This window comes from Bidens hawaiensis, unplaced genomic scaffold (genome assembly GCF_021521415.1).
Source record: "Bidens hawaiensis isolate Kalapana, Puna unplaced genomic scaffold, B.hawaiensis_p1.1 tig00016367_1, whole genome shotgun sequence".
Lineage (NCBI taxonomy): Eukaryota > Viridiplantae > Streptophyta > Magnoliopsida > Asterales > Asteraceae > Bidens > Bidens hawaiensis.
Window position 1 is genome coordinate 222503 of NW_027492501.1, and position 13909 is coordinate 236411.

Here is a 13909-nt window from a genome sequence, read left to right on the forward strand (position 1 = left end):
CAAATTTGACAATCTTAGCGTTTAGCTCAACTACGTGATTTTCATGACGTTGGGCTAAATTAGCAGCAATAGTATCTTTCCAGCCTTTTTAAGATCTTCATTCTGAACTTTAATGCTACGTATTTGTTCTAGAATTTTAGCATTGTGGTTTCTATAGTGAAGAAATTTATCAATACAGTTTTGTGTGCAAATTTTGTATACCTCGGGAATGAGTGAGGCAGGTGTAGGAATGCCATCAGTGGAGCTTGATGAGGTGCTTGCTTGACTACTTCCACCAGCAGCACACTCGGGGATGATAGGACATGCTTAACTGCTTACACCCGCAACACTTGTCTCATCTTTATTTTATTTGCACCAAAACTTTGATGGTAGAAGTCAACTCTGAGAGTGTTAAGGTATCCAGGTTTTCCGTTCTCCTGATGGTAATCACACTGTTGTTCCATGTGTATGGCAGTGAATTCAACAACTTCATGTTAATCTCAGATAACTTATTTGTGATACCGGCACTTCTCAATTTAGTAACGAATGACTCAAATCTGTTGATGAGATAGGCAACTGATTCCCCTTAAGTATGTTTAAACATGTTGAATTTCTTCTTTAAACATGTCCTTTTGGCCGTCTCTCATATTGAGACTTTCTTCAAGCTTAGAATTGCAAGACATTTTTTTTGTCAATAGGTCAAAGTCAACGGGTCGAAGTCAACGGTCAACGCGTCAACTCTTTTCTCAAAGATCAAACACTCTTGAAACAAAAACTGCTCAAAACTAAGTCCCTTGTATTCTAATGAAAAGTTGTATTAGATTGAGGGATTTTATGCGACTGAGCAAATGTATTCGAACAAGGTAATGTATGCGGATGAGCAAATGTATCGAACAAGGAGATGTACGCTAATTCACAAATGTAAGCGAATTGACAAATGTATGAAAATTTACAAATGTATGTGAATTGACAAATGTATGCGAATTGACAAATGTATGCGAATTGGGGATTGTATGCGAATTGAACTTGAATAGAACACAATTCCCTTAGAAGAATTACAACCAGATTGTGAATTACAACCAGAATGTATTCGAATCCAACCAAAGTATTCAAAATACAAATGTATTCGAAATAAAGTTGTATTCGAATTGGTCACTTGTATTCGAATAGGATCCACGTATTTGAATTCAACAATTGTATATTGTATGAAAACCAGGAATAAATGCCAATCCCACTTTGGAAAGTCACCAACTCAGTTTCCAGTCACCTTTTACAATACATTCCATTTGCATGAATAACACATCTTTTGTAGTAAACTTCACATACATCAACACAAACACCAACTTTAGAGAATTCAAACACCAAACACACAAACTTTAACACATTCTTGAACATGAACAATTTTATTTTCTTGAATCCTTGAAGAACACATAAACCCGAACCCACTTATTTTCTTGAAAATCCGTCTTTTCACACACACAAGACCAAAATCCAAGGTTGTGACCCAAGATCTACAACTAGTAGAGCCTGAAAGCTCTGTTACCAATTGTAGGTCCCGTGACCGGATCAAACAACACAACAAAGTACTAGTCGTCTTGGATCAACCTCTCAACTAGTTGACGGAAACAATTAGCTAGGATCGAGATCTCAGATCTTATGGTGTGTGTATGTGAGCCGTGAGTTTAGAGAAGGGAAGAGGGAGAGAGAGTTTGAGTATAAGAACAATAGTTTTGCAAGGGTTACCTTCAAAGATTGGTTGGAGAAATGGGTAAAGTGGCCTTAAATATGGTCCCCATTTCTCCAACTTTTACATTTTGTCCATACAAAATACACTTACCGAGGTACGTAATACACCGACTCTAAGAAAATATAAAGACATACACAATCCTAAAACTAATATAGAATATTGGCCCTACACTCACCATGTGTCGTGGCTGTCAAGAAAATACATAACTTATACACCAACTCATCCCCCTATGGATTACTCGCCATGTGTCGTGGTTGTTCAAGTGTCGTGGTTGTCAAGAAAATACGTAACTTCGTGAGCTATTTTTTTTCTTTTACATTTTTAACCTTATAACTAAAAGAAATTAAAAAAATTAAATAATCAATATTTTGGTTGGTAATAGTTTTCTCGTATCTTATGTGTATACACATGTGTTTGTAATCTGTAAGGCCAATATTTGTGACTTGCGATATCAAATTACGAAACATGTTGCATATTAATGGTCAAGTGAATAATTTAAGTTAACGAAAAATCCGGATATGAGACGAGAGCTTCGGTGAACGCGTTTAGCTTCAACGATGAGAAAACTTCTACATAGCATGTGTTTTGCTATAAATATGTCTTTATTGTTCACATTTTAGTGTGTGTTTTCATGGTGTAAATCATCCACTCAAGGGGAGCTCTCCTTAATTGGGTGGGTCGGTTCTTTATTATCAATGTTATTTATCTTTTGACCTACAACGAGATCGTCACTATCTTTATTATAACTCTATTATTTTGTTCGATCGTTTGATTTCGCCGCACCCGTCTCGAAATGCATATCAAGTGCAAAATCATTCGTGGTCATTTTGGGACCTACATAATCTGTCCAAATTCTTGTCTCACCTGCACATATCTTAAGATAATCATTTTCAAGGTTATAGATGGTTTAAAGATGGAGGGGGGGAGTAAAAAAAACTGATAATGAGGACACGGCAGACTAATTCCCTCCACCCAAGCAGGTTATCCGTTATGGTGATTGTGAATTATGAAAAAATAAAAATATGCCGCATAGGCAGTAGTTTCGTATTTCACATCGAATAACAAGGTTGTGGTATTTTGATATACTGATATGTGAAATTGGTGGCGGGATGCGATGACTAAATGATAATTCAAACATAATTAATTAAACATCTAAGAACATGTGTTTGTTGTATTAAATTATTAATTGTAGAATAATAATTTAAACACATTGCTTCCCATGCTATCTTCTGCATCGTTGCTACACCCAATTGTGGCGGTGTGTTGTGCCTTATATGCCTACGTAGTAGGGATAAAATTTAATCATGGTTTTTGCAATGCACGACCTTATGTAAGGGCATATCCAATGGTATTAGGTGGCAAGTGTTTATATTCTAAACAGAACCCACAAAATGATCTTCACTATTGGAGGTTGCCAACTTAAAAGAGAGACAACAAAGAGTTTGTGAATACAGAGTGGCTTGTAGAAGTATATACAGAGTGGTTTGTAGAAGTATGACATGGTTCATCTTAACAATATATACAAATTCAAGCAAGCAAAAAAAACAAACCAAATACACATTCATACACCTTCAAATCAATTTCCATCTTTTTAAGTTCACCTACTTAATTCATAGTGGTATATATTGTTGTTGTTTTCAAGTTTATATCTAAATAATCAAAGACATAAAGGAATGGAATATTTAAAAATTTTCAATAGTAAAATAATCACTTTTTATAATAATAACTAGATGATAAAATTTAATAGAGTAATTAAATTTATGTGTTTTTTTATCTATTTAGTATATACGAAATATAAAATTATTAGTTATCAAATATAAAAATTGTTATAGATTAAATAAAGAAAAAAAGTAGGTGATGAGATGGATGGTGAGTTGGCAGTTTAAAACAAAGACAGGTAAATAGTCATTGGAGGATAGACAAGGGTTTTTATAGGTTGGTTTAAAATATTATATGAAATGTTGATTTACATTTAGATACAAAGACATGTATGTTGGATTGAAGATGCTCTAAATAGTTATCTATATTGGGCTTGATAGGATTCAGCTTTCAGGGCGCTGCCCTATGAAATGCAAAGCTCTCTAAAGTGTGTGAGGATACCTTTATTTATTTTGTTGTTATTGGTTATAATATATAATTCATTTATCTCCACTTCTCTTCAATCTTATTCCACTATTACATTCATGAGTGGATCTATATAAGGCTCTGGGGTTACCCACTCAACTTTGATTGTAAAGTGTAAAATTAGTGTAATTTTTTTTATTCTCTTTTTATGTATAGGATACACATATGTATATATTATGATACCCTTAAACAGGGCGGAGCTAAAGTAAACTTGGACGCCTGAAATTAGTTTTTCAGTGTATGAAGAATTCTAGAAGATGACCGGATCGGAGCTTAAAGTAGAGGTCGAAGAAAATACTTTTGTTTTTAAAGTGTGAATTGAATGTAGAATTTGTGTAAAATGTAGGTTTAGTGAATGTAAGACCAAGTTTATCAACAACCTCCTAGGAGGTCATTATACTATTTGATGGGTCCAATCAATCAAAAGAAAAGAAAAATACTTTTGTTTTATTCCTCAACCCAAGTTGTTATAGCAACATTGGGTTGCAACCTACTATATACCACATGTCATTAACTAATTGGTTCATATATTCTATTTTTTTCATTTAACAATTAATTTCACATATAATCTAGTTTTTCTTTAATAACTATTTATATTTAACCTTTTTAAAAGATAAAAAAACGCAGTCTTGTTTAATTTTTTTGTGAACGTTCCGATATGAGTTTAATTAAAAACGGAGTTTGATAAAAAAACGTATTTTTTAAGTATGGTTGCGTTACAATATTATTAGTTCTTAAGCTTATTATCTTAAAAGTCCAATTTATAATATATTTTGAAAACTATAACTATATTTATGTAGTTAAAAAAGTAGGTTAGAGAATGAAAATGAAATTTTGGATTAGTTTTAATAAATATTTTTATTAGTTTTAATATATTTATATAATAAATTAAAATCTAAATAAGATATATCTATTAAAATAATATTAAAATAATTGGTTTTTGTGAATAAAAGTAAAAGTTGGATTAGGTTGGGTTGTATAAGTGAAAGAGAGAGAAAATATTTTTTTACTAAAAAGTTGGGTTTGACTGGGTTGTGAATAAATTTAATAAAAAACTATTTTTTCTCTCTTTCACTTATACAACCCAACCTAATCCAACTTTTCACTATTATTCACAACCCAATCCAAACCAATTATTTTAATAGATATATCTTATTTTGATTTTAATTTATTCTATAAATATATTAAAACTAATAAAAATATTTATTAAAACTAATCCAAAATTTCATTTTCATATCCGGCAAACTTGATTGTAGGTAAAAAAAGACAAAATGGCAAAAGACGTCATTTATGTTTGCATGGTTTTTCAATGGACGTCATTTGTCCTTAATGACAGAAAACATCATTTATGTTAATAAAAAAAACGTTGCACGGTTCGTCCATTTCGCTAATGAGGGTTAGTTTTTCTCGTGAAATCCAGTCATGTGCACCTCATGTGAGGGAAATTTAGTCTTTTTACCCCCTTAGGGGTTATTTGTGTAATTGACTTAAAATTTTGGACTTTAAATAAATAAAAGTTTTTTTAACCATCATCTTCTTCCCCAAATATTCATAACCCACCATCAACACCACAACCAAAACACCTGTGCACCACCCATCATCATCATCTCATAAACCCTAGGGGTCTACCACAACTATCGCCACCACCAAATCGGAATTTGAAAACTCCGGTGACCGCACCATCAACCGTCGCCGCCATATTTATAGTCGTTTGCTCTGGCGTGGTTTGTAACTCTTCAAGAACTTTTCGCGGCTCGACCCATCGATAATATCAAACAAGCCCACCAAAAATGATTCCAACAACTCCAGCGAGCTTACATCTCCGGCTCATAACATCTTTCACGCCTCAGAATTCAGATCTTGTGTCATCTACTTAAAAATAATCCAATCCTAACCAGCCTCTGTCTTGGTAGAAAAGCCAACTTAAATTAGGGTTTTATTTTCATAATCGTTCCTGAAGCAAAATCGAAACAAATCGGAGATGCTAGCATTTTGGTTGTATAAATCAGAACCAAAATGACTGATTATTGGAAAAGCCCTATAATTTTGTTTTTTTCGTTTTCTTAGAGGCAAGAAACCGAATGGCATACAGGAAGGCATTGGTGTGGTTGCGGATGTATATGGTTTTGGGTTTTCAAGTTGTTGTGGTTGCTGTCATATATAGTTTTGGGTGGTGTTTGGTGGTCGTCGGTTCCGAGATGTTGGCCGGAATTGATGATCGTTATGGTGGTGGAGTGGTGTTTGGGGAGATGGTTAACGTTGGGGATATGGTGGGCAGTAAGAGAGATGGATAACATTGAGAAATTTTATTTATTTATTTAAAGCCCAAAATTTTTAAGTCAATTACACAAATAACCCCTAAGGGGGTAAAAAGACTAAAGTGTCTTCACATGAGGTGCACATGACTGGATTTAACGAGAAAAACTAACCCTCGTTTGTGAAAAGGACGAACCGTGAAACGTTTTTTTTAACATAAAGGATGTTTTCTCTCATTAAGTTTGTCATATGACGTCTATTATAAAAAACCGTGCAAACATAAAAGATCGAAGCATGAAATGAATCTGACCTGATCCATGACGATGTTTCCACGGATTTTCGAGATGAACGAACCACGTCTGATCTTCTTCTACGGTTGCTTGTGACCTGCAAATGGTTTTTCGGGGGTGTGGAGGTGACTGCTAAGAAATCCTGAGGATCTCTTGTTTACAGACACAAAAAGTGGTGGTGGCTCTTATTGAGCATGGCCTTTAATAAGGAGGTGGAGACCTCCTTATATAGAGAGCCTCATGGCCACCATCATGGTACCCTAATGGGCCTAGCCCAGTTAGCGTTACCTCCACAAAACCCCCTCAGCCCAATAACATTGTATTAGTCCATGTAATAAAATAAGCCAAACATAATAGATTTAGGGTCGTAAAACCGGGTTTAGTACCATACCCCTACAAGCCCCCCCAAGTCCAGCGTTGCTTCTGGGCGCGCAAGCGTCTAGGTGGAGCGCTGGACTTTATAAGGTGTGTTAGGCCATGAGGCGGTTTTTCCCTTTTCTTTGGCCTTGTCTTTATTGTTTTTGAGTTTTGAGAGGTTTTCTCCATGATGGTGACATGTTGTGGTTTTTATGATAATGATGATGTACTGGCATGAATAAGATATAGCACGCCAAATAATAAAAGCCTGCGCGTGAGGCGACTTACGAGCTATGAGAATAATAAAGCTTGCGCGTGAGGCGACTTATGAGTCATGGAATGATAAAAGCTTGCGCGCGAGGCGACTTACGAGCTATAAGAATAATAAAAGCTTGCGCGCGAGGCGTCTTACGAGCTATATGAATAATAACAGCTTGCGCGCGTGGCGTCTTACGAGCTATAAGAATAATAACAGCTTGCGCGCGTGAGGCGTCTTACGAGCTATAAGAATAATAACAGCTTGCGCGCGAGGCGTCTTACGAGCTATAAGAATAATAACAGCTTGCGCGCGAGGCGTCTTATGAGCTGTATGAATAATAAAGCTTGCGCGCGAGGCGTCTTACGAGCTATAAGAATAATAAAATCTTGCGCGCGAGGCGTCTTACGAGCTATATGAATAATAAAAGCTTGCTCGCGAGGCGTCTTATGAGCTGTATGAATAATAAAGCTTGCGCGCGAGGCGTCTTACGAGCTGTATGAATAATAACAGCTTGCGCGCAAGGCGTCTTACGAGCTATAAGAATAATAACAGCTTGCGCGCGAGGCGTCTTATGAGCTGTATGAATAATAAAGCTTGCGCGCGAGGCGTCTTACGAGCTATAAGAATAATAACAGCTTGCGCGCGAGGCGTCTTACGAGCTATAAGAATAATAACAGCTTGCGCGCGAGGCGTCTTATGAGCTGTATGAATAATAAAGCTTGTGCGAGTTGCGGCTTACGAGCTATAATAATAATGAAGCTTGCGCGAGTTGCGGCTTACGAGCTATAATAATAATGAAGCTTGCGCGTGCGCGTAGACTGCGCGTCATGCGACGCGCGCAGATGTTGCATGCGCGTGCGCATAGGCTCTGGCTTGTGTTATGCGCCACGCGCAGATGTTGCATGCGCGTGCGCGCAGACTTTATGTCCCGCGCCACGCGCACATGTTGCGTGCGCGTGCGCGTAGACTGTGTGATATGTGTGAGCATGTGGCGCGAAGCCGTATGGGTTTATGAGGATTCCCAACCTTTAAGTTTGGCGCGTAGTCATATGGGATATTATGAGGATTCCCAACCTTTAAGTATGGCGCGTAGCCATATGGGATATTATGAGGATTCCCATCCTTTAAGTATGGCGTGTAGCCATATGGGATATTATGAGGATTCCCAACCTTTAAGTTTGGCGCGTAGCCATATGGGATATTATGAGGATTCCCAACCTTTAAGTATGGCGCGTAGCCATATGGGATATTATGAGGATTCCCAACCTTTAAGTATGGTGCGTAGCCATATGGGATATTATGAGGATTCCCAACCTTTAAGTATGGCGCGTAGCCATATGGGATATTATGAGGATTCCCAACCTTTAAGTATGGCGCGTAGCCATATGGGATATTATGAGGATTCCCAACCTTTAAGTATGGCGTGTAGCCATATGGGATATTATGAGGATTCCCAACCTTTAATTATGGCGCGTAGCCATATGGGATATTATGAGGATTCCCAACCTTTAAGTTTCGCGCGTGGCCTGATGAGCGCATGCACGGCGATGAAGTGGTGACTCGCGAGCGCGCGTGCGTGGCGGACGTCTCTTGCGCAAAACCCATATGGTGGTTCCCGCGGCGGCACATGCATGGCTGCGGAGTGAGAATCCGCGGGCGCGCGTACATGGCGGCGGAAGTCTGGTAATTTTTGGATCTGCAATTTAAGAGTTAGATCTGCAATTTCAAACCTAAAATCCAGGTCTGTAGTCTAGATCTGGATCTGTAAATCAGATCTAGATAGATCTGAGACCCGGAGCGGATTTAAAACCATCACAGATACGGAGACCTGATCATTCGAATCAGGCAGCTTCTTTTCGCACAGATCTGGAAGCCTCCTTTAGATCTATGGATCTTTTTGAGCTTTAATAGAACAAGCTTTGAAGCCTTTTTCTGTAAACTTCCAGATCTGGGCTTTTCCTGGGAGAGATCTGACAGCCGAGAGAAAGATCGAAGGGTAGTTCGTTGCCGTCCCACGGATGTCGCCAATGTCGAAGCATGAAATGAATCTGACCTGATCCATGACGATGTTTCCACGGATTTTCGAGATGAACGAACCACGTCTGATCTTCTTCTACGGTTGCTTGTGACCTGCAAATAGTTTTTCGGGGGTGTGGAGGTGACTTCTAAGAAATCCTGAGGATCTCTTGTTTACAGACACAAAAAGTGGTGGTGGCTCTTATTGAGCATGGCCTTTAATAAGGAGGTGGAGACCTCCTTATATAGAGAGCCTCATGGCCACCATCATGGTACCCTAATGGGCCTAGCCCAGTTAGGGTTACCTCCAGAAAACCCCCTCAGCCCAATAACATTGTATTAGTCCATGTAATAAAATAAGCCAAACATAATAGATTTAGGGTCGTAAAACCGGGTTTAGTACCATACCCCTACAACGTCTTTTGTCATTTTATCTAAAAAAATAAAGTCAAATATAGAGCCAGATCATCAATACATAGTCAACTATCTGTCCTTTTCTTCTTTTATTTTTTTTAGGCATTTAACGATTTCTTTTTCGGTATTAGAATAGATCTTGATTAACAAACAAGATTTTTTATTCTTTTTGGGTTGTGTTAGAGACACCCAAGCACCCCATAATAGGTGGCCTATTAAGTGATGTTTGTTTTATATGATGTATTCGATAGGCTGCATATAGTGTAATAAGCGGCCTATTGGTTTATTTTGAATAATTGAACTCACCAGGCTCCCTCTCTCTTCTCTTTATTATATATATTATACATATATTAACATTTATAAACACATGCAACACAATTCGTCATCACCTTTCGAGAGTTAAAACCAGAAAAATAAATGTGGTGGTTTGACAATATGTTTCCTGACAACCAGGAGGAGCCGGGATACGCACCTAACGATCAGCCTAGCGCGTCAGGATTACCTGATTTCAACCAGGTTTCGTTGTATATTGATATAATATAAATTTGTTAGTTTGTTTATAACTAAAATATGTTATCGTTACGTTTGTAAGGAGTAACACCATTACGATAATCGGGCTGAACAGTCTTATGATCAGCCTAGCGCGCCCGGGTTACCAAATCTAAACGGTCTTATGAGCCTTTCGGGCCAAGGAAATGAAAGACAAGGATATCAGGGACCCGTTGCACATGTACGTTAAAAATAATATTATATTATATTATGTTATATCATATCATATCATACAGGTATTTTCATCGCCTTATTGTCACATCTGTCACGTGTCGTATGCAGGGTGGGGAGCATTGCAGGCTCTGTGATCTGTTTTTTATGCGGTGCCTGCTGACCCACACGCACTGCAACCTCACATGAGGTTTTGCAGATTATTTTTCGGTTACTACCACTGACAAAGACGTGCATCGTTGCTGGTGGCCCGTACGTCACCCAACTTGCGATTTCGTAGGGGTACGCATAACAGCTAGCTGGTTTATGTATCCCAGCTTTCGATCCGCTCCCTCTGGATCTCCCCCGTTGTACGGACATACATATCGTGTAGTCGTTTCCACTGACGATAACTAGGTAGACCGTCTGGTAAACGAGATGTCGGCACGCGCTCCTTACGTCCCGGTTCCTTTAGTCGAGTCTGCCCCAATAGCAGCGGCGGAGGTCCAGATTATTGACCAGCCTGTCGACGAGGAGGATGACGCTGGTGGGGACGCGGATGTTGATGTTGACGCACATGAGGTACGTTATTATATTATCGTTTAATTTTTACTTTTAATTCGTCTATTTTGTTTATTAGTTATTGTTTTGATATTACCCACCGCCACAATACGTCGTCGTACTTTACGCCAGGTTACAGCACATGGAGCGGGGGATGCTAAAGATTCAGCGGGTGCAGCTGGAGATGCAGCGGTCGATGCTACAGACCCAACGTTAGATTGGCTAGGTCGTCAGTTACCTCGACGCCGCTCAGCGTGGTGATAGGTACAAGGTACCACCTCCACCTATTTTTGACCATGAGGTGAGCACGACAAGCGTTAGACGTGGATGGGGCGACGACGGTCAGGGATCAGGCGTCAGACGGAGGGTCGAAGACCACGTCGATGTTCATGATGCGACGTTTACGGCCCCGGCATCGACGACACGCCGTTTTTATAGTTTGTGTGTTTTGTTTTACTTTTTACTAACTCGATGTTTTGTATATAATAATGTTTTGGTTTGATGTATATACATAAAAAGAAAAGAAACAAAAAAATGAAAACATAAAACATAATGTTTTGTTTTATTTGGTTTAGTGTTTATTGTTTTGATAAAAAATTTTGTTATATAAACACATCTTTTAAAAAAATATTATATAAAAACAATAAAAAACAACAAAATAAAAATATAAAAAGAAAAGAAAAAAACATAAAAAAATTAAAATAAAAAACTTAATAAGACAAAACGGTGGGTTTTTTCTAAAAATAAACCTCTCAATAGGCATATAGCACACTATATGCGGCCTATTAAAGGGTTTTTTTAGAAAACCCCATGGCGCATCTAAAATTTCCCTTATTTTTTTAGGCTCAAGGTACTCTATGAATGGGAACAAAAATGAGAAGAATGAGGAAGATTTGTAGCCACACAAAAAAATTAAAATATATATATATAAATAAAAATTATAACTGAAAAATTTAACAAAAAACCGAAATAAGTAAAAAAAAAATATTTCCATCGTTTTTCTCGTTTCATAAAAAAAATTGGTAAGTGAAAAAAATCGTTGTATCTTTTTGTTTATCATTGTGTTTTGTGTTTATTTTCGTAATTGATTGTTTTTTTTTCCTTTTCATTGTGTCTTTTTTTCTTTATATTGTGTTATATTACTCAACATTGTGCTATATTTAGTTCGGCATTGTGTTATATTTTGCAATCTATTGTGTCTTTTTTTAATTATAATTGTGTTTTTTTGTTCATTTTCGTCATTGTGTTTTTGATCTCGGCATTGTGTCTTTTCGTCAATTTTTTTTTATTTTTTATTTTTGAGCGGGAATGATGACGGAAACATTTTAGTTTTGTAACGTTTTCTTTTTTTTATTTATATTTTGAGTTATGATTATTTATTGTTTTTTAAATTTATTTTTAAGAGGTTTTTGTTTGGTCACAAATTTTTATTATACTTCTCATTTTTGTCTCCATTTATATTTTAACTTTACCCATTTTTTTATCATTACTGATGTTTTATGTATTTAATAACTTTTTTTACTGCTTAGTATATATAGTCATATAAAATTAAGTTTATATTAAGTATAGATATTTTATGTGGAAATTTCATAGAATAGTAACCAAGTTTCAAAAGTGTTCTAATTAGGTCACTCAACTTTAAAAAGTGTTTCAATTAAGTTAATCAATTTTCATATTTTATTAAATTAAAAGTTTTAACATGTTTTTTAGCCTTTTTCTTTTTTGTTTCACATAGGAAATCATTTTATATTTTATTTATGTTGACGTTGAGTTGTGATGTGGATTTTATTTTTTATTTTTAAATTTTAATATAATTAAAGTTTTTAAATTTTTTTAAATTTAAATACATGTATTGCAAATTCCGACCCCCACATCTTATCCTTCATTTCTTTCTTAACGCACAAAAAAATCGGTGAGCTCGATTTGAAGATTTATTGACTCAATTAGAAAAAAGTATGCATTAGTGACCTAATTATAGCACTTTTGAAATTTGGTTACTATTTTGTGAGATAATCCCGATGTTTTATCTATGAAATAAAATAAAGCTAGATGAATATATGATTATATGAGATAATAATATGTTTCGAAACACCCGAGGTCAGTAAATGATCTTAATGGTTGTTCAATATACATATAGTCACGTGGATCAAGTGTCTGCTAACTGGCCATTCAAAAATAATGATTCAACTTGACACGAACCGAATAATTTATTAGACGTGCATACAATGTAATAACTGATCCCTGTGAAAGAAAAATATGGGTCCACTACTACCCGTAGGTTCGGAAAAAGAACAATTTGGGTTACCCCTTAGATTTTTCTCTAGATCTATCACTTACCACATTTCACATTTCACCCCATCACATTAATTTTAATTTTTTTAGTGTGAAATATGAAATCTGTTTATGTGGAGTCTACATGACATGTTTTTCTCTTTTCTTATTTTTGTTTTTCGCATGTTACTCTTTACCCGAACCGATCGTCCTATACTTGAAGTAAAAAAAAACCTAAATAATTAAGAACACATGGGGTTCTTGGAAATTTCAAAAACATTTCATGTTGCTTGGTAGGTAGTAAAGTTGCTTTTCAGAATGGCCCATTTAATACAACGTGTAGACTATTCTATTCTATACACGCTAGAAGATGAAGTTTCATAATGAATATTTGGCACGAACCACTCATTTAAAAAAAAAGTTACAAATTTTATTCTTATAAATAACAACTTAAGCCTTTTTTTTATCAAATTTGTTTTTTTTTTCTCTTTAAAATTAGTGAGGTAGTCGTTGGAGTTGGGCCCACCTTCCTCATATGCTAACAAGTCCGCAGCCACAAACCCTTCTTCCTGGACTTTCCTCAACGGTGGGGTCTCTTTGCTTCCTCGTCCGCAAATGTCACATACATCCAGACCTCGGGTTATGTTGCACGTTATGCTTTAAGTTTGTGGTTAAACTCATGTTTTTTTAACTTGGATTACCTAAACTGACTTTGTGCACCTAAGATTACATCTAGTATATATTATGCCTAGTAGAAATTGAAGTTAAGAAAATGTAGAAGACATGGTCATATTTAATCTCGGATGCACACGTTATTTCAAAGACGATTTCACGTCAACATTGTAGCTCTAAAGTTGCTTTTCTTTCTAGATGACCATTTAAAATAATTTAAGGAAAGCACCCGTCAATATATTATGTCTAATCTTGAGTTTTTAC